The following is a 23,408-nucleotide window of genomic DNA, read 5'->3' as shown; positions in this document are numbered from 1 at the left end:
AGCAAGAATCCTAATTGCCAAAAATTGGAAAAACGAGTCAGCACCAACAAAAAAAGAATGGCAAGAAAAATTATTTTATTACCTTGAGTTGGCTAGAATGACAGGTGCAATTAGGGGTCAGTCTAAACAAAAATTTCAAAAGGAATGGAGAAAATATAGAGATTATCTTAAAAAGCAGTGCCCTCAAATTAATACCTGGACTTGTTTTGATTAACTTTTGCAAAACAAAAGTCTAAAATAGAAAGAAAAGTAGGAAAAAATGAAACGAGAAGGAAACAGTGTATTAAATATGAAAGTAGATACGCGTTGGGGACAAAGGAAGTCAATTAGAAGAAAACAAGAAGTGAAATATGGTTATACAGTCATACTTCGGGTTGAAGTAGCTTCAGGAGTATTTTCAGGTTGCGCTCTGCGGCGACCCGGAAGTAATGGAGCGTGTTACTTCCGGGTTTCGCCGCTTGCGCATGTGCAGGCGCTCAAAATGACGTCGCGCACATGCACGGAAGCGGCAAATCGCCGCACGTGCAGACGAACATTGCAGAGAAAAATTGATTTACAAAATAGAAAAGAAAAACACACACCAATAAATAAAATTTAGGGGCAGGATTAGAAGTGGACACACAAAGGGTTTTTTAAAAAAAAATAAAAGTAAAAAATCAAGACTCCTTGTGCTCTGCTCTGCTCCCTGTTTCTTCCTGCCCAGGGTAGCTCTGCCCTCTCAGAGCTGGCATTTTACACAGGGCTGGGCCTCCAGCAGCCGTTACGAGCTGCCCAAGCGAGAAGGCTGACGGCAGTGGCCATGGAGAGGCAATGGGATGCTCCCTCGCCACCGCTGATGCTGTGGTCAAGCACCAGTTCATCCTCCTCCCTGAGCTCAGTGGTGGCAGCACGGGCATGGGGAAATAGGGACACTCTAGGATCAAATCTAAAGTTGGGGTGGCTTTCGTAATTCCGGGACTGTCTCTGGAAAATCGGGACACTTGGAGGGTATGTTTTGGGAGCCAGACTTCTCTGCTCTCCTCAGCTAATATAGTCAATAAAGTTAATTCAAGCTGAGAAAAGATGCATTCCTGTTTACATTGCCCTCTCATTAATTTAAAAACGAGATCATGTCTCTAATACAGCGAGCTGCCAGACCTTGAATCTCCCCCCCCCCCTTTTTTTTTTGCGGTTGTGGCCTGTGGTGGCAAAAAGCAAATGAGAAACCAATGCCTTTCTGAGAAACTCTGCTAACTGTTTGCTAACAAATGAACTGTTTTTCTTAAGAATCCATTACATGGAATTTGTAATATATACATTATTAATTAAATATCTGGCTCGTGGCCCCTTTCAGAAAAACAAGAGGCCAGCTCATGATGAGCTGGGTCAGAAGGTTGAATTTGCTGGAGAAATGTGTTACTACTCCAGGCTTCGTCAGAATAAAGTTCGTTAATCTTTAATTCAATCTGTAGTCCGTTTCTACAGAAGCAGCTGAAGACAAAACTCCCCTTAGCCTTTCCTAAGAATCCCAAAAATCTCCACAAGGGGGAAGGAAGGAATAGTGCAAGGAAGTTCATACCTTTGTGTATGGGGGTGGGGAGCCAGCAATGTTTACAAATCCTTTAAACATCATTTTTAGAGCACGTTCATGATAGTTTAATGGTGCCTATACACAATCCCACTTTCAGTGCTGCTTTGGGGCAGACATACTGCTTCATGTCCTGCTGAAATACTGTAACTTTTTATACTACAAATGTTCTGGTTTATTTTATGTCTGCATGCTTTGTTGCACTATAGCGCAAGAGTGCCTCTCTAGATGGCAATAATGTAAAAACACTGAGGAAGCATCGCAAAACAACTAATCAAGTGGAACGATATGTTGACAGTCCAGTATAAATCCACCCCTAATGCAATTGTATTGTGGCAATAATTTGTTGCAGAATAGGTATGCAGAATATATACAGTGGTACCTCGGGTTAAGTACTTAATTCGTTCTGGAGCTCCGTTCTTAACCTGAAACTGTTCTTAACCTGAAGCACCACTTTAGCTAATGGGGCCTCCTGCTGCCGCCGTGCTGCCGGAGCACAATTTCTATTCTTATCCTGAAGCAAAGTTCTTAACCTGAAGCACTATTTCTGGGTTAGCGGAGCCTGTAACCTGAAGCGTATGTAACCTGAAATGTATGTAACCCAAGGTACCACTGTATACAGAATGCAGAAGAAGAAGCAGAATTGTTGGAAAGTATACATGGGACAAAATGGCAAATAGTTTTCATAAATAGATAAAAGATGGGAACAAATATTTGATTTTATAGTGGATTTAGATATAATATGTCAAATGGTTTTTCCTATCAGTGCTAGGGGTATCAATGATGAAATTAAAATGAAAAAGACACAGCACCATATTCTCCAATCCAGAACTGTACAATATACAAAACAAGACAAAATGCAATATGTTATCCAAAGGGCTACACTATATTGTATTACAGAGCATTAGAATTAACATTCTAATCAATGTCACAAACCAGGATTTTTTCAGCATTGTTATTATTATTATTTGTTATCTGTATTTTGTTATATATATATATATATATATATATATATATATATATATATATGTTTTCGTAGATTTTCACGGGTACAGGAATGCAGGTTTTGGTGTCCTCGGGTGTCTTCCCCCAACTTTTACACGGGAAGACACCCGAGGACACCAAAACCTGCATATATATATATATATATATATGGGGGAATAAAGAATAAAGAAAACAAATGAACAACATATATGAAGAAAATTTATTTAAAATAATATCCTAAGAATGGAATATGAAGTATTTAGCATGTGGAAAGCAAGAAGAGTGCTTATATATAAGAATACACACAGACACGCATCCTTAAAAAGACACAAATAGATACCTCATGAAAAAAAACAACCAACAGCCTGAAGGAGTCCAAGGTCCCTCTGAGTTTTTTTTCTTCATTATGTGTGAATGTCATTGAGGCATGCATGACTTTGTTCAAACCCACCATTGATTAAAGGGAAAACTACAAAGGGGTACATAGGTATAAGAAAAATTCAGAATGTTAATACTGGGATTGCAAGGGACAAAAATGAAATGAAATATATACTCTTCAGGATCCAGCCAAGACATTTTGTTGTCTGAGGCGAAGGGCAAGATGTCACCCACTTTGCATGTACAGAAGCCTGGCAGTTGGACCTTATTTCAACATCCTCTGCTGCACCTGAGGGAAGCAGGCTAGCTTAGGAGCCTCCAGCAAAGCAACAGAGGGGAAGGGCTGGGGGACAACGCAGAAGAAACGGCTCGTGAGGGAAGCTGCCACTAATGCCCCCCCCCCAATAGCAGCTGAGGCAGCTATTTCATTCTGCCAAATAGTAGGACTGGCCCTGACATCCTTTCTCAGCATCTCTGCACTGCAATTGACACAACCTTGTAGTAAAGTGGGGAATTCCTCTGATCCTGATATCCGCTTGCATCAGCGGTCTGTGTGATTTTTGTATCCATAAACAAAGGAAAGGAATGCTGAGTCTTTCTCTCCTCTCCCTTCCAAGATGGACAGAGTTTTGATTGCTTCCTGCTGTTTTCAGAGGTATTCTAGGGTTGCTTCCACACCAGTCGTTTTCTCTAAAAGTAACGCCATTCAGTCACTCACTTGCTATGAAGAATCCAAGCTGCCAAACCACTGCAATCCCGTGTAAACCCTGCAAGTCAGCGTATGTGCTCTGCATGCTGAGGCCCCCAGAGCAACGGGGCATCCGGGAAAATTTAAAGTGTTGGCTGTTTTGCAGCTGCCTGTCCCGAATTACAGCACTGCTGCTGTCCTCTACCCTCCTGGGGAACAGTGGCAGACTTTGGGCTCTCTAATTTCAGTGGTGCCCTGTGTGGTGCTAAAATTTGGCACCCCAATGCCTCTCATGTTCTATTCTACAGCGTTGTTTTGGCACCCCCTGCAGCATGGTACCCAGTGCGACTGGACTGGTTGTGCCACCCTAAAACTGTCTCTGTGGTGCCTTTCAGATGTCGTTGGACTACAGTTCCCATCATCTCCGACCATTGGCGTTGCTGGCTGGGCCTGGTGGAAGTCCAACAACATTTGGCAGGCATTGTCTTGGCTACGCCTGGTTTCAAGGCGCTGCATCAAACTGATTCTGCAAGTGCAGCATACTTCTAAAACACATTTAAAGTACATCCCCCTCCCCGATCCCAAAAGGATAATGGGAACTGTAGTTTACTAAGCATGCTGGGAATTCTAACTCTGTGGGGGTAAACTATCATTCCCTGGAATCTTTTGGGAAGTGAAGTACTTTAAATATATGGTGCGTATGCGGTCAGTTTCTTGAAACCGTCTTGAAACCAAAAGATACACCCAGAATTCACATGAAGGTATGTCATATTATATAGGATCATACGAAAGTTCCTTATGCTGAGTCAAATTTTTGATCTGTCTACATCAGCATTTGTCTGTTTTGACTGGCAGCAGGTCTCCAGGGTAGGGTTGCCAGACGTCTGGAATTTTCCGGACATAGCCGGTATTCAGCCCTCATAAACAGCATCTGGGGGAATCGCTGAAATGTCCAGGAAAATCTGGGTGCCCTACCATGGAGAGCTGCTGTAACAGCAACATTTGTGTCCGGATTTTCACTTTTTGAAATATGGCAACCCTACACCAGGGAGTCAGGTAGAGGTAGAGTTCTGATTCATTATCTTCTACTTGAGATCCTTTTAACTTGAAACTCCAGGGACTGGACTTTGGGTCTCCTGCTGTTGAGTGGTGGTCCCCTTCCTAATTTTCCTTCAGTTCCTATTTTTCGACATTCAATTCCTCTCCCTCCCTGAAGGCCCCACTCAGCAAACTTTCCCATTTGTTACACTGAAGGGTAGCAGTTTGCTATGTAAAGGTTATTGATTTAGACTCAGGGATTTCTGGAATGTGAAGTGTTGCTAAGAACCAGTGATCCTCTCATTCAGCTTTCTCTCTGGTAAATTGTTTGTATTCTTGGAAACAGAGCCAACAGTCTTCTGGTAATATTTATGCTGCAATGCTTAGTTCAAAATAAGAGGCTGGCTTGGATTTCTGCTTGGCCTTTGTAGTCTCCAAGGCCTTGCCCAGATAAGCCTGCCGGGTTGCAGCTGGAAGGATTAACAGAGATCCCAGAAGCATATTTGGGGGTGGGGGTGGGGGCTCCCTGTGGTCTAATATATTAAATTAAAAAGTAAATTCAAGAAGGATCCCAACTGTTACTGCATAGCCTCATCTGTACATGTACACATGGCACTTGACCAATACATGTTTCGGTCCTTAGCTAAGAGTCACAGTGTGCCACAGGGCCAATTATACTTGTAGAAGAGGGAATTTAGCAATCAATCAACAAGCCAGAATATAGAGTAAAAAGAATATACCATTTATTACAAAAATAGAAACAGCATTGCATTCCGTAGAGTGGTAGGTCTTTGGGATGTTGGAGAGCGAATGCCAGATATGGGGAAGGAAGAGTGGCAGGTGCCCCAAAAACATGTAGGGATCCTGATTGTGTTTGAGGAAGGAGGCGAAGCCTATGCAACCCTACTTCCTTGCTTGGGAAAGTAGAGAGAGATGAAATGGAAAAGAAACATAGTTGAAGAAAGAAAATCAGAGTGCAGATATTACTCTGGAAGACAGAAAATGTTCTTTTGGAGGATGCTGCGGGTCACAAGGCCACACTTTGCACCATTCCATCAGGGTTGCTTAAGCTGTCTTTAATGAATCTGTGACAGGGAGGCTGTCAGTTTCCATTTCTTAGTACAGAAAGTATTGATCTGATATGTAGAGATCTTTCCCATTCTAATTAATTCAAGAGGGATCTGGAAGCTTCTCTGTGTGAAAGAAACAAGCAGAAGGTTCGTGATGTTTGGGTTATTCCTGCAGAGAAACCGAGTACAGCTGGTTCAAACTGGTTCTCTTCTCTCTTTGTGGCTAGGTCATGCTGACTATAAAAGTAAGCCCAGGAGGAGCCTGGGTTTCACTTTCTCTTTCTATCTTTTTCCATCTGGTGTGGTGTTCTGGACATAGTATGCTTAGTGTTAAGGCTTAGATTTATTATAAGTTATTGTAAGTTTCAGTTATGTCTGCTGCAACTGGACTTCTTATGGACAGTGCCAATCCTGAACAAATTGGATTTGTAACTGTTATGTTAAATTGCCTTCAGTAGCAGTAAAGCTCTGCTGGATGGAATATTAATTGCCTCTGGACTATTTTTTGGGAATCCTGCAACATGTTTAAGATCTTACTCTGCTAACTATACGTTGGAATCTGCTCTGGATCAGTGTTGAGTAGAATTTCATGACAGAGGCCTGGGGAGTGAGTGGTTGCCAACAGATCCAGGTACTCTTGGAGTAGAAAGTAGATCCGTTTCAAACAGCATTGAGGCTTCCTTGGTTGCCCTGTATGACCTGTGTTGGGAGAGAAATGGGGGAGATGACCCTGTTGACCCTCCTTGATCTCTCAGTGGATTCCAGTATTATTGGTCATAGCATGCTTCTGGGCAACTAGATAAGTTGCATTGCAGGGACTCTGCTTCTACCTGGACAACCACCTCCAGACAGTGAAGAAGAAGAGGAGGAGGAGTTTGGGTTTGATATCCAGCTTTATCACTACCCTAAGGAGTCTCAACGCGGCTAACAATCTCCTTTCCCTTCCTCCCCCACAACAAACACTCTCTGAGGTGAGTGAGTGAGGGGGTTGCAAATGTGTGTAGAAACTATATACATCCATTGCTCCATGCACTTTTGCCCCAGACCCAGCCAGGCACTGACATGTGGCCCCCAGAAGCTTGTGCAGAATGGAATGTGGCCCTTGGGGTGAAAAGGGCTCTTCACTCCTGAGTTAGGGGAAGTACCATATCAGATTTACTCCCGCTTGGTATTCACATTTAAAGTGCTACCACGGGATTCTGCAAGAGTAGAGGAAAGTTACTACTGTTCCTCCATAGAAATAATTGCCTGGAGGTGTTTCTCTTCTTCCCATCATAAGGTCCCTGCTGCTGCTGCTACTCCTGGATACAGATGATGGGAAAGATGAACAATCGGAACAGGGATGACCTAAAATGCAAGAGTGCATGAAAGCCTCAGGCCTCGTAGATAAAGTCAGGCCAGCAATTATCCCAGAAACGGCATTGGGGAATTTACAGGACCCTTTGGCATAAGCGCTGAGTGTCTGCCTCAGATTCCTGGCTGAAATACAGAAGGGAGCAGAGAGCGAGAGCCAAATCTGAAGGCCAACAAGATTGTACCCTCCATTGGGACTTGCATGGGAGGAAAGAATTCAATTAAGGCTCCCAGCTGCTAATGAACATCTCCTCAGTTGCTCTGGCTTGGTGTGCAGCACAAACATGTATACAGTGGTACCTCAGGTTACATACGCTGCAGGTTACAGACTCCGCTAACCCAGAAATAGTACCTCGGGTTAAGAACTTTGCTTCAGGATGAGAACAGTAATTGTGCTCCGGCGGTCACAGCGGCAGCGGGAGGCCCCATTAGCTAAAGTGGTGCTTCAGGTTAAGAACAGACCTCCAGAACTAATTAAGTACTTAACCTGAGGTACCACTGTACTAAATTGCACACGTACTAGTTTAGGGAACAAGAGTGAGAGGAAAGGAGGGTGTGTCCAACCATTATGGTTTTGGTGTCCATTGAGAGCCAATCAGACAGAAAGTAGATAGAGAATAAAAGGAATATGGGAGAAAATCTAGAGTTGGAACTGCCTAAGGAAGAGTAGGCGAAGGTATAGAATAAAAACCCAGTGAGTTTGTTTGTTTGTTTGTTTGTTTGTTTGTTGAATTTATATACTGCCCTAAACCTGGAGGCCTCGGGGCAGTTCACAGAATAAAATCAAGATTAGTATTCACATAAAAAAGAGAGAACTCCATTAAACTATTATTGGTATCTCACTTCCCATGGACTATCTAGAATTACAGTGACCTGTTCTCCAGAATGATGGAGAGTTTGTAACACTCATGGGATATACCGTATTTTTCGCTCTATAGCACGCACCCAACCATAACACGCACGTAGTTTTTAGAGGAGGAAAATTCGTAGGCATGCCACCCGTAGGCATTCCCTCCATAACATGCACAGACATTTCCCCTTACTTTTTAGGAGGAAAAAAGTGAGTATTATGGTGCAAAAAATACAGTATTTTCATATGTGGTAGATGTGTCTGCCGGTACAGGCATTTTGGCAATGTGTTCATCAACAAATTTCTGCAACCACTGGGCAGGAGGTTCATGTGAGCCTGTGATTATCTTTATTTGTGGGTGCAAATGAGAATCTGATACCCAAAGACCTTTTTAACATGCCTTCTGTTGCTGAAGTGGGGAAAATTTGGAAAAAATAAAAATACAACTAAGTTTTTGATGGAGTCCAAGTGCTAAAGGGTCTGTGGAATAGCTTTGGCCAAATAGCTAACATGCACTATAAGGACACTGTGTACTGTGAGTATACACAGCAATGCCATCTGTGTATTGTGGGACAGATTTCATAAACTTATGAACAAGAGTCACAGAGGAAAGCACCCCAGATGCATGGAAGGATGTTTTCCGGTAACATGCACCAAACAGGACTTTAAATGTGCTGTGAACTTCTGGAACTGTTATTTGTTGCCTCACTATATCGGCCAAGATATGATGTGATCTCTTGTTTATATGATTGTTGTGTTGATTTCCAAAGAAAATCATAACATTTCTTGCTCTCTTGCCAATGTGTTGGGCTTCACAATCTAGTTCATAGGCTAGCCGCAACCTAACACATGAATTAGGCTGCTTCCACACAGGGCATTTGCTGTGGGAAAACTGTGTTTTGTGATCTGATTTCATGAACATCATATTTTTGTGTGTGTTCAGATTCCGTTATATTTCACAGCTCAGAATAACTGACTTTTTTTCTAACACAGTAGACTACTGGACAATTTCTCCAGGCATAGATGGCCTATTGTGACATTATTCTACCTGCTTAGGTGGTTGCAGCCATTTTCTAGATTGCCTCATTTCTCTTGGACTCAGCTCTATCACTTTAACCCTTCTTATTCCAAACGGCATTGACTTTACGAGTATTTTTCTCTCTCCCACCTTTAATGGATTGAATGCACAGATTGTACGCACCAGGAAACATGTGTTCAGTACTGGGGTCCCAATTCTGTGGAATTTCCTTTTGGCTGAGATCAGACAGCCTCCCTCCCTGTTCAACATCCAGCACCTAGTGAAACCCTTTTGATTACAGCAGGGATTTTAAGTAGGTTTTCTGATTTTGTACTTACTTTAACCCACTTTTATATTTATTTTATCTGTTTAAAGTAACCCAGACGTGGCAATTGCTATTTAAACTGTTACGCGTGCACACACGCGCGCGCGCACACACACACACACACACCCCTCTTGTAGCATGGTGGTAGGGGCATTAATGATTGAGAGTGCAGCTCAGTGAGTGTCGGAGGGAATATTTAACTCTTCCCCACCTCCCACTGCAATGATCTGAAGGAAAAATTCAATCTCCCCCAACATTTAGGGGTGGAGAAAGTGGACTGCTCATTTGGCTGCAGAGTCTGGAAGCAGGGCTGCTATTCCACTTCCAGCTTAAAGCACAGCAGCAGTTCCTGGGTGCTGCTAAATCACTCATGTCTGGGGAAACCCTTCGTTTGCTGAAGCCCACTGACATCAACAGGTTTATGCGCACCTACATCTGTGTTGAGCTGCGGCCACTGTCTTCTCCGGAAATGTATGGTCTGCTTCCCTAAACACGTCCAAATGCAGAAGCCTTTGCAGCAAGTTTTCAATGTTGTGCTTTAATTAGGCCATTTCCGTCAGCTCCGCAAGAGACCTGGATGAGGCCAAGTCTTGGCAGGATGCAGCTGAGTCTGTGTCAGATGGAAAAGGAGCAGGTGGTCCTGCCCTGAAGCTCTGTCATTGCCACACTGTGGCCCTTGGAGAACGAGCAGAAATGCAGAAGACTGCATGATGGCTTTGGTTGTTCACTTGTCAGTAAATCAGAGTAAACTCCAAATCATTCCCATTCCCCACTTTGTGGCAAATAATCAACTCTTAAATATCGCATGACTTTGAAGGCCTACATGGCTTGCCAGAACTGCTTGACTCGTGACTCTGCCTCCACTGAGACAAATTTATGTAGTATCTTTTATTGTTCGAATGTTGGTGCTAACCCAATGCAATAATAAAACGTGTATAGCCCTTTCAAGTGTTCCAACATTTGTACAGCACATTTCAGCATATACTGTACTCCATTTTGCAGCTTGAGAGGACCACGACTAAGCGAGGGAGTGGCTTGCCAAATACACCAAGTGAATCTATGGAAAAGAAATATTCAAACAAGGGACCTCCTGAGTGCACTTGTTGCACAGTCTTCAGAGTGAGGAAATTGCCATGCTTATTCCTGATTACATCATGGCTGAGGTTGCCTTTGTTTGGGACTGCCCTTGGAGATGACTCAGAAGCTACAGCCCTATTCAGACTCCTTTCACTGGAAAGTTCTTTGGTCTGATCCAACCAAAGCTATGCTTTGTATCATGGATGGAAACCTATAGACTCGAATTCCCATCAGCCCCAGTCAGCATGTCCAATGATCAGGGATGATGGGAGTTGTAGTTCTGTAGCCACAGATTCACCTACCCCTGTTCTGTCTACCTGAGGGCAAGCAAACATAACAAAAGTGAACATAAATCAGACCCTCCAAAAGGTTCTGGTTTTGTCCCCCTTCAGAACTTGTTCAGTCCTCATTGACAGGAAATTTGCATCAGGAAATCATTAATCATCTCAGTGATGATACCTGTAAAGCTAAGATAAAGTAAAGGATCCCTGGACAGTTAAGTCCAGTCAAAGGCAACTATGGGATTGGGGTGCTCGTCTCGCTTCAGGCCGAGGGAGCTGGTGTTTATCCACAGACAGCTTTCCTGGTCATGTGGCCAGCATGACTAAACCGCTTCTGGCACAGTGGAACACCATGACGGAAGCCAGAGCGCACAGAAATGCCATTTACCTTCCCGCCGCAGCAATACTTATATCTATTTGCACTTTGACGTGCTTTCGAACTGCTAGGTTGGCAGGAGCTGGGACAGAGCAATGGGAGCTCGCCCCATCGCGGGGATTCGAGCCACCGACCTTCTGATCGACAAGCCTAAGAGGCCCAGTGGTTTAGACCACAATGCCACCCGCGTCCCACCAGTGATACCTGTAGGACTCTTCCTGCTTTCCAACCAGCTGAGATGTGCTAACTTGTTATCATTTGGGGGGGGGGAGAACTCCTTAAAAACAACTCTTCTGTCTTCTCTTTGTTTCAAATCTGCTTGCGGGGGGGTGAAAGATAGCTGTACGTGGTCATCTGTCCTCCAAAGCCAATTTCACAGACACTTAACCAGGCTGTCAGCTTCACCCCAGCCTCTAATTGGGCTACTCATGCCACCGTGTTAAATTGAAACAAAGCCGGGATGCAAGGAGAGAACCATACTGAAAGGAACAAGAGCTGTGTTCTTGGAGCCTCAAAAAAGTTTGCCCGCTCGAGGTGCCAAACAAATGCCAGCCGTGATCGTTTACTGCCATGAATATTCAAGCCCAGCTGCCAGCAAGAAGGAGCAGCTGTGCTGGCAAAAACTGGCACGTCCCCTTCAGGGTGCCCTTGCACACTGACCCTAGCATCTGGGTCAGCTTAAGAAGAAAAGCCCTCTGTGTCCCAGGCTTGCCGAGCTGATAAAACGGATGCCTCAGGCCAACACTACTTTGCAAGCAGAAGTGTTTTAAAAACAACAACAACCGCCCACAATCATAAAGTTGTGCCCATCCACTTCTGAAAGATGCCTTTCTCTAGCTCAGGTGTATCATGTCCTTGTAACACTGGATCGTCGAAAGTAGCAGTTTAGGCAACCTGATAGTGGAAATCTACAGAATTCGAATAGCGCTGGAGTTTTGGCAAAGACCACCAGGGACTCAGAAGAAACATCCTTGTGGATCTCAAGGTGTGGAGATGACTTGGTGGAGGCGCAGGCTGGGAAGTTAGTGCTGGTTATTAGAAGGGTATAAGCTGCTGCCATGGTGGCTAAGTAATTACACTCCTAAGAAAAGGAGCAGATGTCTAAGTCTTTGTCTTTTGCACTAACCGAAAGCATCTGGGGGAACAGCACCACTTGCTGCTCCAGATGGCTTAGGGCCTACAAACAGCAACTAGCAAGGAGTGGTAAAAGTGGGCAGTGATGGAGGGAGATCAAGCACCACATTTCACTCATGATCAGTCCTTAAGCTGAGAGTGGTTCGTGCGCACTTGCTCAGCAGCATTGCATGGGGACTTTTAAATGTGAATGAGCCGTCAGAATTCATCAGTCCAAAGAAAGAACTTTCAAGTAACAAGTACAATGGTTTTCAATGGAGTCAGTCCGCACATTTAGCTGCAAGTTGTCAAGCGTAGTGGTAACAATTTTTATTTGTTTAAGCTATATGCCTGGAAGACAAGTTGTAAAATATTACGGGCATTGTGAAAGAAGTGTGTAGTTCCTTTTCAATGCTGTTGGCAGTGAAATTTCCAAAAGCAAAAACAAATGGTATCTTCTTAAACAAGCAAGTATTTCAACTTAGATACTTTACTGGATACAAGTTGTGTGGAAAAAGGGTATATATCCACTTTAAAACCTATGTATTAGTGACAAAAATTCAAAAGTGCATTAAGTTAGGGAAGATAGTTTACAAAAATGTGCAAATTAGGCAAAATTACATACAAAAACCTGTGTATTAGAAGTGTGCACTAAAATGCTGATATATTTTCACGAGGACTTGCAAACTGATGCAGAAAAATGTTGATGAGAATTTAAGATTGGGAAAATAATAAACTTACAGAAACCAAAACTGAGCTAGTCATCGACTCCTAGCTACAATTCTAAACACAGCTATGGGAGGATAAGTTCCATCTTGCCTTTTTTCATTGACTTTGTGTGTGCCCAGTCCCTCCAACTATATTATTGTGGGTGCCCAAGCACCCACGGCCCCCTGGAGTGGGCTCCTATGGTGGGACTTATTCCAAGTGAAAAAGGCATAGCATGACACTGACAGATTGGAAAGTTTACAGAAAAGGGTAACTGAAATCCTTAATGGCCAGAACAACTTCACTTGGAAAGAAACCAAGCCAGTCTTTGGGAATTTTTCAGTTCAAATAAAAGAGGACCAAGGAGTGGTGGCGGACATAATAAAGAGGTTCACAAAATTATGAACAGTGTAACTAGAGTGGAATGACATATGTGTATAAAATTATCAAAAACCCAATAAAAATTTATAAATAAAAAAACCAGAGTGGAATGACATTGCTCCTCTTGCCCAGAGTGCTAGTCGTTACTCAGTGGAACTGATGTGCAGTGGATTTGGAAGTGATAATATTGTATTTTAATGTTGTAACTCACCCTGGGACCTTAGGGTGAAGCAGTTAAATATAACAGTAGTAGTAGTAGTAGTAGTAGTAGTAGTAGTAGTAGTAGTGATTAATCCTACCAGGATCCAGAAAAAAAATCTCTGAAGTGCTGTTTGATGGTTTCACACCTATTTATCTATGGGATTGTCAGGGAACTGCCATCGGAGCCAGAGGGAGAGGGAGGGCTCCAGAGGGATTCTGGAGGGATTACAGGGATTATCCACACTTACCTTTTGCCCCACACTCAATAGGCACAGATCTGCACTTTCCTGGTCTGTGTCTGTTTTCTTTCTCGCCCACTTTCCCCAGGAAAACCTGCTCTTTAATGCCGAATCAGAACAAACAGTAATTTGGGTTTTCCACAGAATTATTTTCAGCAGTAAGGAGAGGGTTTTCGCAGGGGAAGCACTGGGGCAAAAAGAAAAAGCACTTGGACCCAGTGCTCTAAAGTGTGAACCTGTGCCTTGAGATGTGGCACAAAAGGAAGTCTGGATGAGCCTTAACTATCAATACAGATATATTTTGGTCTTGCAATTGCAGCAACTCTCCCTTCTTCTGGCTCCATCGCGGGAGTTTCTTCCCGTTCATTCCCATATAAGAGCAACTGCATTCCCAGGAGACCCAACTACTACAGTTAAGGCAAGTCTGTTACATTCAGCTTGAGTTTCTCCAACTAAATCTGGACTTGATTAGTTCTTTTCAGAAGGGTGAAAGTACAGAACAATACGGATGTGTTTGCCAAAAGCCCATTGGGCCTTGAATGTCCTTGTATGGTGACCCGCAAATGCCATGGAAGAACAGGACAAGCCTGTGGCAATGGGAAAGGTCGCTATTGGAGCCCCCGATTCGCTTTACACTCGGCAAGCTGTTTTCCCATGTTGCTTGGTGGCAGCTGTGGCAGCCTTTGCTGACAAAATTGCATGAGCCTTGACACATCCACAGGCTGCTTATGTCTTGGCCATCACAGTTTACTCTTCTCTCTCCTGCCCCCCCCCCCCAACCATATAGTCACTTGCCTGGGCAATGGAGGCAGTCATCTTTTTTAGAGTTTTGGAAAGAGAAATAGTATTATGAAAGTTGGTTATTCTTCCCCCCTTTAGGCAGAAAACGCTGACAGGCTAGTAACATTTGTGTACTTTACTGCATGGCTGCAGTATACAGACTGACTCTTTAGACATAGAATCATACAATCATAGAGTTGGAAGGAACCCCAAGAGTCATCGAGTCCAACCCCCTGCAAAGCAAGAATCTCAACTAAACCATCCATGGCAGATGACCATTGTTATGTACAGTGGTGCCCCGCAAGACGAATGCCTCGCAAGACGGAAAACCCGCTAGACGAAAGGGTTTTCCGTTTTGGAGGTGCTTCGCAAAACGAGTTTCCTATGGGCTTGCTTCGCAAGACGAAAATGTCTTGCGAGTTCCTGCAGGGTTTTTTCCCCTCCCCCCCTTTTTCCCAAGCCGCTAAGCCGCTTATCAGCTGATCCTAAGCCGCTAAGCCGCTTAACAGCTGATCCGCTAAGCCGCTTATCAGCTGATCCGTTAAGCCGCTTATCAGCTGATCCGCTAAGCCCGCTAAGCCGCTAATAGCGCTAATCCGCTAAGCTGCTAATGGGCTTGCTTCGCAAGACGAAAAAACCGCAAGACGAAGAGACTCGCGGAACGGATTCTTTTCGTCTTGTGAGGCACCACTGTACTAAGCTTGGATCCTAGAACAATAGACAAGCAGGATCCTAGAATGCAACAACTGATTGGCCTGCAGGAAAAGACCAATCAGGCTCCAGGAGGGAAGCAGAATCAGCCAATCAGATGGGACTCATTGTGTAAATAATGTATGGTATATAAAAGCCTGAGGTTTGGGGGGGGGCAATTCAATCACTGTTTTACAAGCTGCAATAAAGAGCATTAAATCACTACAGGACTCCGAGTATATTTCAGCCATACAACCTCTACTTAAAAACCTCCAAGGAAGGAGAATCCACAACCTTCTGTCAAACAGCTCTTGCTGTCAGAAAGTTCTCATTTCTTGTAACTTGAAAGAAAAATAGAATTGCAGAAGCTAGTCATGGCAGCTGACCCATTCATCCTAAAAAAAAAAAGCCAGAAGATCAAATCATGGATCTTCCCCTAACATGTGGCTTGAAATTTACTACAAGGGCCTAAATAGTTCTCAATTCATCACTAGGGAACACATTTACACCATTTACTTCCTAATTATTCAAAATAACGTTTTTCAAAGTCCTGATCAGCCTATTACCATGTCTATGGTATTTTCAGAAATGTTCAGTATGCTCCATAGAAATCTGATCTTACCTACTGAACTGAAGTTTGGTTAAGCAAAAATCTCTGTTCACATTTTCCATGCATCTGATAAGATCCGAGTCAGAGGGTAAGATCTGATATTAACAAGGCACAGCTGCAGAACAACAGGAGAAGCTATCAACCTGGGAAAATCAAACCAAGGACGTGTGTTCAGGGGACCTAGAACACTTATGTAGAAAAGGAAACCGTATGTGTAGCTGAAGTATACAAATGTAACACAGAGTCCTGCCCCAGAATTTGACACTGCGTCAGAAAATAGAAGCAAAATGCTACCTTAACCTAAACAGTTGTTTTCACATCTTTAACAGAGGGCCTCTTCCACCTTAGGCTGTTGTGATAACAGTTTGGCTGGAAACAGATGCTTTGTCCTTGAACGTCATTGGACAACGTGCACTTGGGGCGATGCCATAGACTGCATCAATAAAGGAGCCCAACAGGGCTTTGCTCCTTAGCACCAAGCCCCCAGCCTGTGATACCAGCACGGTGCCTCTGTCCTGATCCTTGCAAATGAAATTAGGAAAACGGGCTGCCTCGGTTGCATCTGCTTTTGCACTGCACGAAATGGCATTACAGCCAGGGTTCACTGGCTGGGGAAAGTCATAAATGTAATTTCCTCCTCAAATTAGCTGTGCCAATCTGGCAATGGTGGGTTGTTGTTGCTGTTGTTATTGTTGTGTTGTTTTAAGGAGAATCTAACCGCAACCTATTTTTTAAAAAAGAATACATTTAAAAACCCACTTTTGGCCCCAAAGGGACAGATCTTTAGGGGATTTAAAAAGGAAAGACATTTCTAGATTTCAGTGAAGCATTGGTCAGTTCTGGGCCTTGGAAGAGAAGCATGCAAAAAGCTTAGAGATGTGGTGATCTTCAGCTAAATCCTTGTGTGAAAGACCTGTGGGTGGACACACAGATAATTTCAGGAAGGAATTTACATGGCAATGTTTTTTTATTAAACAGGTTGGAATTTAAGACAAGAGCTTTAGGGTCAACAGGGCCAAATTTTGCAGAGTTTTGCAAAGTTTCAAAGGTGCACCCAAGACTGGTAGTCTTTCATAGTCCTGGGCTGGCCCACACATTCATGTACATCAAGTAATTTCTCATCCACTTGATAGTATGCAAGTGAATATGTGAATGGATGCTACATCAGTATGTTGTGATTCGAGTGATATTATTATTATTATTAGTAGTAGTAGTAGTAGTAATTAAATGTGTATACTGCCCTTCAGCCATAGATCCCATGGCAGTTCACAGCACAAAATATTATATGAAAGTTACACCTGTAATGTGATGTTGACTTAGCATGTAGCAGCAGCAGCAGCTTCTGAGTCCATTGGTGCATGAGATTTGAACTTGCACGAAAACTATCCAAGCCAAAGACTTTAGCCACTGGTTAGACTTCACTACAGTGGATCTCTTAAATTTATGCTAGAGATGAAAAGCAGAAACAAGCTTAACCTCAGGACTACCTTCCCATCTCTCTACTTATTTCCCCACCAAAATAGGGCATGATCCAATGGACATTTATTAAACTTACAGAGTAGTTAGTTACTTTATCGTATATTGCTCCATAATCATGAGAAATAGTGAGCCAAGGAATGAGACAAGATTGCTATAAATTGCTGGTGAAATCTACCCCTCCTACTACTGTTTTAGCAAGTATGACAACTGTCCAGTTTCTCTCCTGCACAGAAGAAAGACCAAAAGATGAAATCATCCACCAGGCTAAACTTTGTATGATTTGATTACATATATAAATGAAATAAAAGGGACAGCTTCTGGCTTTTAAATAAAGACACAAGCTGTTTACCAGGATTAGAACAGGAACAGGAGATGGTTTTTTGTTGTTCAAGTTAGGCAGGACCATTTAATCTCCACTGAGAAACACAGGAAATCAAAGAGATGATTTGGCCAACCGTGGACCATCCTTGCTGGATCAGGGAAGTATTACTGAAACAAGAAACCTGCCGTTCTGACAGCCAAACATGTTTACTTGTAGGATATATGTTGTGATTTATTTGTATACCATCTTATGGTCCAAAGGTTGCCAAAGATACAAAAGAATACAAAAAGAGAAATCCAATAAAAGCACAATCAATACAACAAATCATCATCATCACCACACACACACACACACACACAGAGAGAGAGAGAGAGAGAGAGAGAGAGAGAGAGAGAGAGAGAGAGAACGCTGCTCCAGTCTCTCATCTAGGAGCAAGCTCAAGCCCTTGCCTTACTCCAACAGAGAGACATTTTCCCTTCATTGAGGCCCTACCAGGGCTGCCTCAGCAGTGGCGACGGACTGCCAATAGCAGTCTCCAAACAACAGATTTCCACTTTGGGAACCAGCTACAGTCATGGCAAAGTTCTTGCTCTTCATGGGTGGGGCCAGCTGGTCAATGCTTCTTGCCCCTCTTACAGGCTGCTGTTCTCCAGCTGCGGTAGAAAAAGCCTGGGGAGGCTAACATTTGTATCCACCTCCCAAACAGCAGAAGTCCAGCTACTGCTACCTGCTTCCTACGTGGAAGATACTTGTAAGTGGAAAACTACTATTTCAAAGCTCTCTAGGAAGGATTAGGCAGAGGCTTGGTGTGCCCTTTGATGTGACACACTGTAGAATTATAATATTATCCACTGAAAGAGGATACAATTGGGATGGAGAACTAACAGGTGAGGATCTAGTCTGCTTTTTTTATTCATATATCATCATCAATGTACAATGCCTGGGGGGCTATTTATAGTTTTATCCCACCTTTCCTCCAAGAAGTTCCAGGTGGCTTGCAGTCTCCTCCTCCCATTTTATCCTTTACCACCCTGTGACATAATTGGGCGAGGAGTTGGTGATCAGTCCAAAGTTATCCAGCGAACACTATGGCTGAGTGGAGATTTGAACTCAGCTCTCCTTCACTAGCTCTTGAAACAATCATTGGCTGGCTTGCACACTAGCTATTTTCTCTGGAAATGCCACCCTTGGGTTGTTCATTCTTTTTATGCCCAAAGTAATTTGCAAAGTGCTGCATTCCAGTGTTTTCTGAGTACAGAGTCAGACAATTCAATTTCTGATTTGATTGGTGGCCTTCTTTAATTTTACTTTTTGCCTTTCAGGGCTCCTGTGCCTTTTAATTTAAAGTTTCCTGTTTGCAGATCCAAACTGTTTGACGGTCTCCTGTTGTTTAAACAAATGGTGGATTAATGCTGAATAACTTCATAACTGCCTCGATATTCTTTTCTCATGAGGTGGAAAGGCTTTAAATACCCATTTCCTCTCTTCACCTTTTAAAAACAAACATAAAAATGGAGTGGGGGGAATAATGCAACACGACCAATAATTGAAGCCTCCTGCTCCGTCCACAGGAGCAGACACTGACATTGGAGCAATTTAAAAGACCAATCCTTACCAGGCCCATAGTCGCCGTCAACAGGAAACCATCAAATGAACAGAACCTGAAAACCGGAAGCTTCTTATAAACAATGGGAACAAACTTTACTGAACAGGAATGGCATGTGAGTAAACACGACTGTGGCTGTGGGGACTTGCATTGCTAGAGAACATAATGCTGTATTAAATGCTGTGTAAAAACTTTGTTTCCATTCCCCTTCTACCTAATTATAGTGCCTGAGCCACACACTAGTGTGTCTAATGTAGAAGCCCCACCCTGGGAATGGATCTGGAAAGCTCAGGTTCAAAGTTCTACCTAGGGCCAAACTAGATGCTACCATAACATGATGAAATGGGGGGCATGCCACCCCCCCTTTCTCCCTGACATTCCTTTGCTTTAAATAGGAGGTCCTCAACATGGCACAGCCCCCCTGAAAACAACCACCAAAGCCCCTGCTATCTTTTATTTTTAATTTTTTACAATGAGGGGCTTTTGTGGTTGCTTGGCTAGGGGTGCTTTGGGGGGGGCTTCTTTTTGGTCTGTGTTTCATCTGTTTTGAGGTTTGTAGGTGTTTTGCCTGCTAATGCTTGGAGGGGAAGTAAGTTGATCAACACTAGTTTTTCTTCTGTGAAATGGTTTTGTTTTTTTTATACTGTCCGTGTCAGTTTCTGAGATATGGAAGTGTTCTGCAGGCCTAAGAAAGTTTGAGCTGCCTTCCCTAAAATCATGGTCACTGCCTCCCCATCTGCTTTGCCCCCTGAAATTGAATTGTCTCAGGGCCAGCATCAGCAACTGGCACCCTTGAACTCCATATTTTATATATGGGCCAGGGCCCCAAGGAGCGTTGGGCAACTGGGTCAAGCCACCACCCACTCCTTCCATGTTGCATCAGAACAGGGACAGGCAACATGATGCTCTCTAAGTCCCATCAGCCCCAGCCAGCAGAGCCAATGGTCAAGGTTGATGGGCGTTTTCATCCAGCAATATCTGAAGGGTGCCACATTGGCTACCCCTGCCCTTGAACATTGCTACTTGGATGAATGTGGGGAAATAGTGCCTACACAAGCCCTCCTTGGAGTTCTGCTGCCACCATTGCCTGATAACCCCACCAGGACCCACTGATAGACCCATCAGAGGGCACTTTGACCACTGTATTGCCTGGGACAAGTCATTTCTCTCTCTCTCTCTTAATCTACTTCACATGTGAAGCTAGATGGCAGGCATTTGAAACAGGCTGGCTTGGCAGTTGTCTTACAATGAGATCCTATGCATGTCTGCTCAGAAGCAAATCCTACTGAGTTCAGTGGGGCTCCTTCCCAGGTAACCTGGAGGCAAAGCAGATGCTCTCTGCTCCTGAGCTGTAAGGCATACAGTGCCACACAGTTCATGATAAATAACAGCAGGCATCTTTGCTTAGCTGCATGGCAATACCAGCTCAAGTGCCAGGCAGAAAGCAAGTGCAAAGAGCTATTGCCGGTGCTCAGCTGCTTCTAAATTTAGCTTCATTCCTAACAACTGGCAAGGCTTTGGACTAAGCTGAAATGAGCATAAAATCCACTAAACAAACAGCCTTTAGCTGAAGCTGCTCTCTCGCCTTCCAACGGCTGTGTGCCATCTTTGCGTCTTTCCAATCTTGTTCCCGAGTTAGATGATTTCTGGGCAGTCCTTTGGTATAAAACTCCCAAGGCAGCATGCAATTAGTCATAACCTTACGTGGGGGCGGGGGAACCAGCATAAAAGTAGCTGGCCACGAAATAAATAAAATCCAGCAGAGCTATACCATTCAACTAAAATCATTTCAATAAGGTGCTGAAATATCTGGGCTTTTTTTTTTTTAGGTCTTCACCTGGCATTGAGAGAGCAGCTAGATGGGCCACCAGGTAAGTTTCTCAAGGGGCTGCATTTCATAGATGGAGTCCATGCCCCTCAAAGCCATTTCCAGTTATCACCTGGTATCCACCTAACCTTTATATAGTGGGACAGGAGATGGGACATAGAAAGCTTTGTGAATAATGGAGCCTTTGGGTAGAATAAGGTGCGCCTTCAGGTAACCAAGAGTCATTTAAAACTCTATAGGTAACAATGAATTGCTCCCACTAAGCAGCAAGGTAGTGCTGCTGTTTTAAGTCCTGACAAGATGCTTCCTTATAGCTGTTCCAGTTAGCAACCTAGTATTTTTGTGCTATGCTATGTTTGAAAAGTCTTCAAGGGCAGCCCCATGTATATAGCATTTCAGTAGTCTGGTTGAGAGGTTAGCAGTGGATGGATAACTGTGGAGTTCTCCCTCTTTTAGGCCTGAGCCAGAGAGACCCAACATGGGAAAGGTCCAAGGTCCAGCTGACAACTGTCTGTTCAGGGCACAGAAGCTGACAGTAGATGTCCCCAAAACATCCCGGAGGAGTATGTGGCCTCCATTCTTAAACATTGTGTTGTCATCAGTTTTCCACTTGCCCCCAAACTACTTTCACAAGTTTCTCGCTCTTGTGCAATATTTGCTTTGGTGAAATTTGCCTGAGAAGGAAGTGTTAGATTTTCTCACAGTGCAAGCCCTAGAAACGTAAAAAACCATTTGAAACCAGTTCACAAGCTGATTATTATGCAGATCAGTCAACATTATCCTTTCCCTCATTACCTCAAATGCTTTGTGCCATCTGTTGGTAACAAACCTGCATCTGGCAAATTACCCATTGATTAGGGCTCCTCTGATAATTAGGGTAGAAGCTCGTGGAGACAGGCCTAGCAGTGGGCATGAGGAAAGCTACTGGTGTGAAAAGCGATGAACTCTACGGAGTCAAGGTCTTGCTTCCAAATATATATCTGACAAGGGTTCTTCCTGAAAATGACTAGGACCAAGATCAGCTGCATCAGTTTCTTTCAATTGCAGTAATTCCCTGCAGTGATTCCTGATTGATTTCTTGTTGGGAAATCAGGAAGAAATTCACTTCCTGTGCACAATATTCCTGTTCCTGCATAGTCTGCATATAGGGACAGCCTAGTGAACTACAGTGAAGCAATAATGCAGCGGTATTCATCATGTTGTTCTTTAGATACAGGCTACAACTCCCATCATCCCTGGCCACTGGCTACGTTGATGGGACTGATGGGAGATGGAGTTCAGCAACATCAGCAGGGTACCATATTGGCCACCCTTGACACAGTGGAGCCAAATTGATCTGGGTAGAGCTTGCTAATGTGACCTCACTCCTCACATGCACATCCTCACTCCAGGCATGTCCATCATAAGGACAGGGCTACTATTTGTGAAACAGAAAGCTCCACTAACCTAGCCAGGAATGCGCACACTTGCCTTCCCAGATTCAGATCCCCCCCCCCCACACACACATACACCCTGTTCTGCAATACAGAGATTATACCAATGACATAACTTACAAAAATTTTGTAAGGATTGCTATGATAATGTACACAAAAAAAATTACTAATGCACCGAGTCCTAATACACGAGGCCTACAATACGAAGCCTTTATGAAGGCTTTCAAGAGGATATATGAAAAAGTAAGTGAGTGATGAACATACAATAAAATGTTAAGTGTGAATATGTAGGCAAGTTTAGAGCCACAAATGACCAAAGGCAAAGTTTGTCAAACTGTAATATGTATTTGTTATTTCCTATGACATTCACCTCTGCTCCACAGAAAAGGGATCTACACTGGCAATGGAAGATACAGAAGTAGGATACATTCACCTAAAGTAGGCACCCCCAAACTTGGCCCTCCAGCTGTTTTGGGACTACAACTCCCATCATCCCTAGCTAACAGGACCAGTGGTCAGGGATGGTGGGAGTTGTAGTCCCCAAACATCTGGAGGGCCGAGTTTGCCTATGTCTGATCTACACAAATTTATGTGCCTGCCATCTACATGAAATCCAACAGTCGGCCAGCAGAACTGACATCGCTGACAGAACAGATCCCCCCTTTCACAGCCCCCCAAAATGCTAGAGGACTGAGGGACCCTCTGAAACAGATGAGGGGCCCAGGAAGTCCCACTGCGCAAGCCCCATGACGTAGTGCTGATGTTGCCCACTGACTTCTAATGGGTCCTAGGCAGCGAACAACAATGAAACCTGGAAAAGACACCCAGATGAGACCTGGAGGCTATCTGGCAGCAAAGTTGGGAGGGCATAAAGCCGTCTTCCTGCCCAGCTCAACTTTACATCCGTACCAATAAAGGGCACCTGCAGGCCGGGAGACACAATTCTCATTACGTCAGCGCATAAAGCCCCCAATTCACCTCTATATTATGGAAAGACAATACACCCAACAAGG

Source organism: Podarcis liolepis (genome assembly GCF_965112155.1).
Source record: "Podarcis liolepis genome assembly, chromosome: 1".
Taxonomy (NCBI): Eukaryota; Metazoa; Chordata; class Lepidosauria; order Squamata; family Lacertidae; genus Podarcis; species Podarcis liolepis.
The sequence above is the reverse complement of the archived record's forward strand: the minus strand, read 5'-3'. Positions refer to the sequence as shown.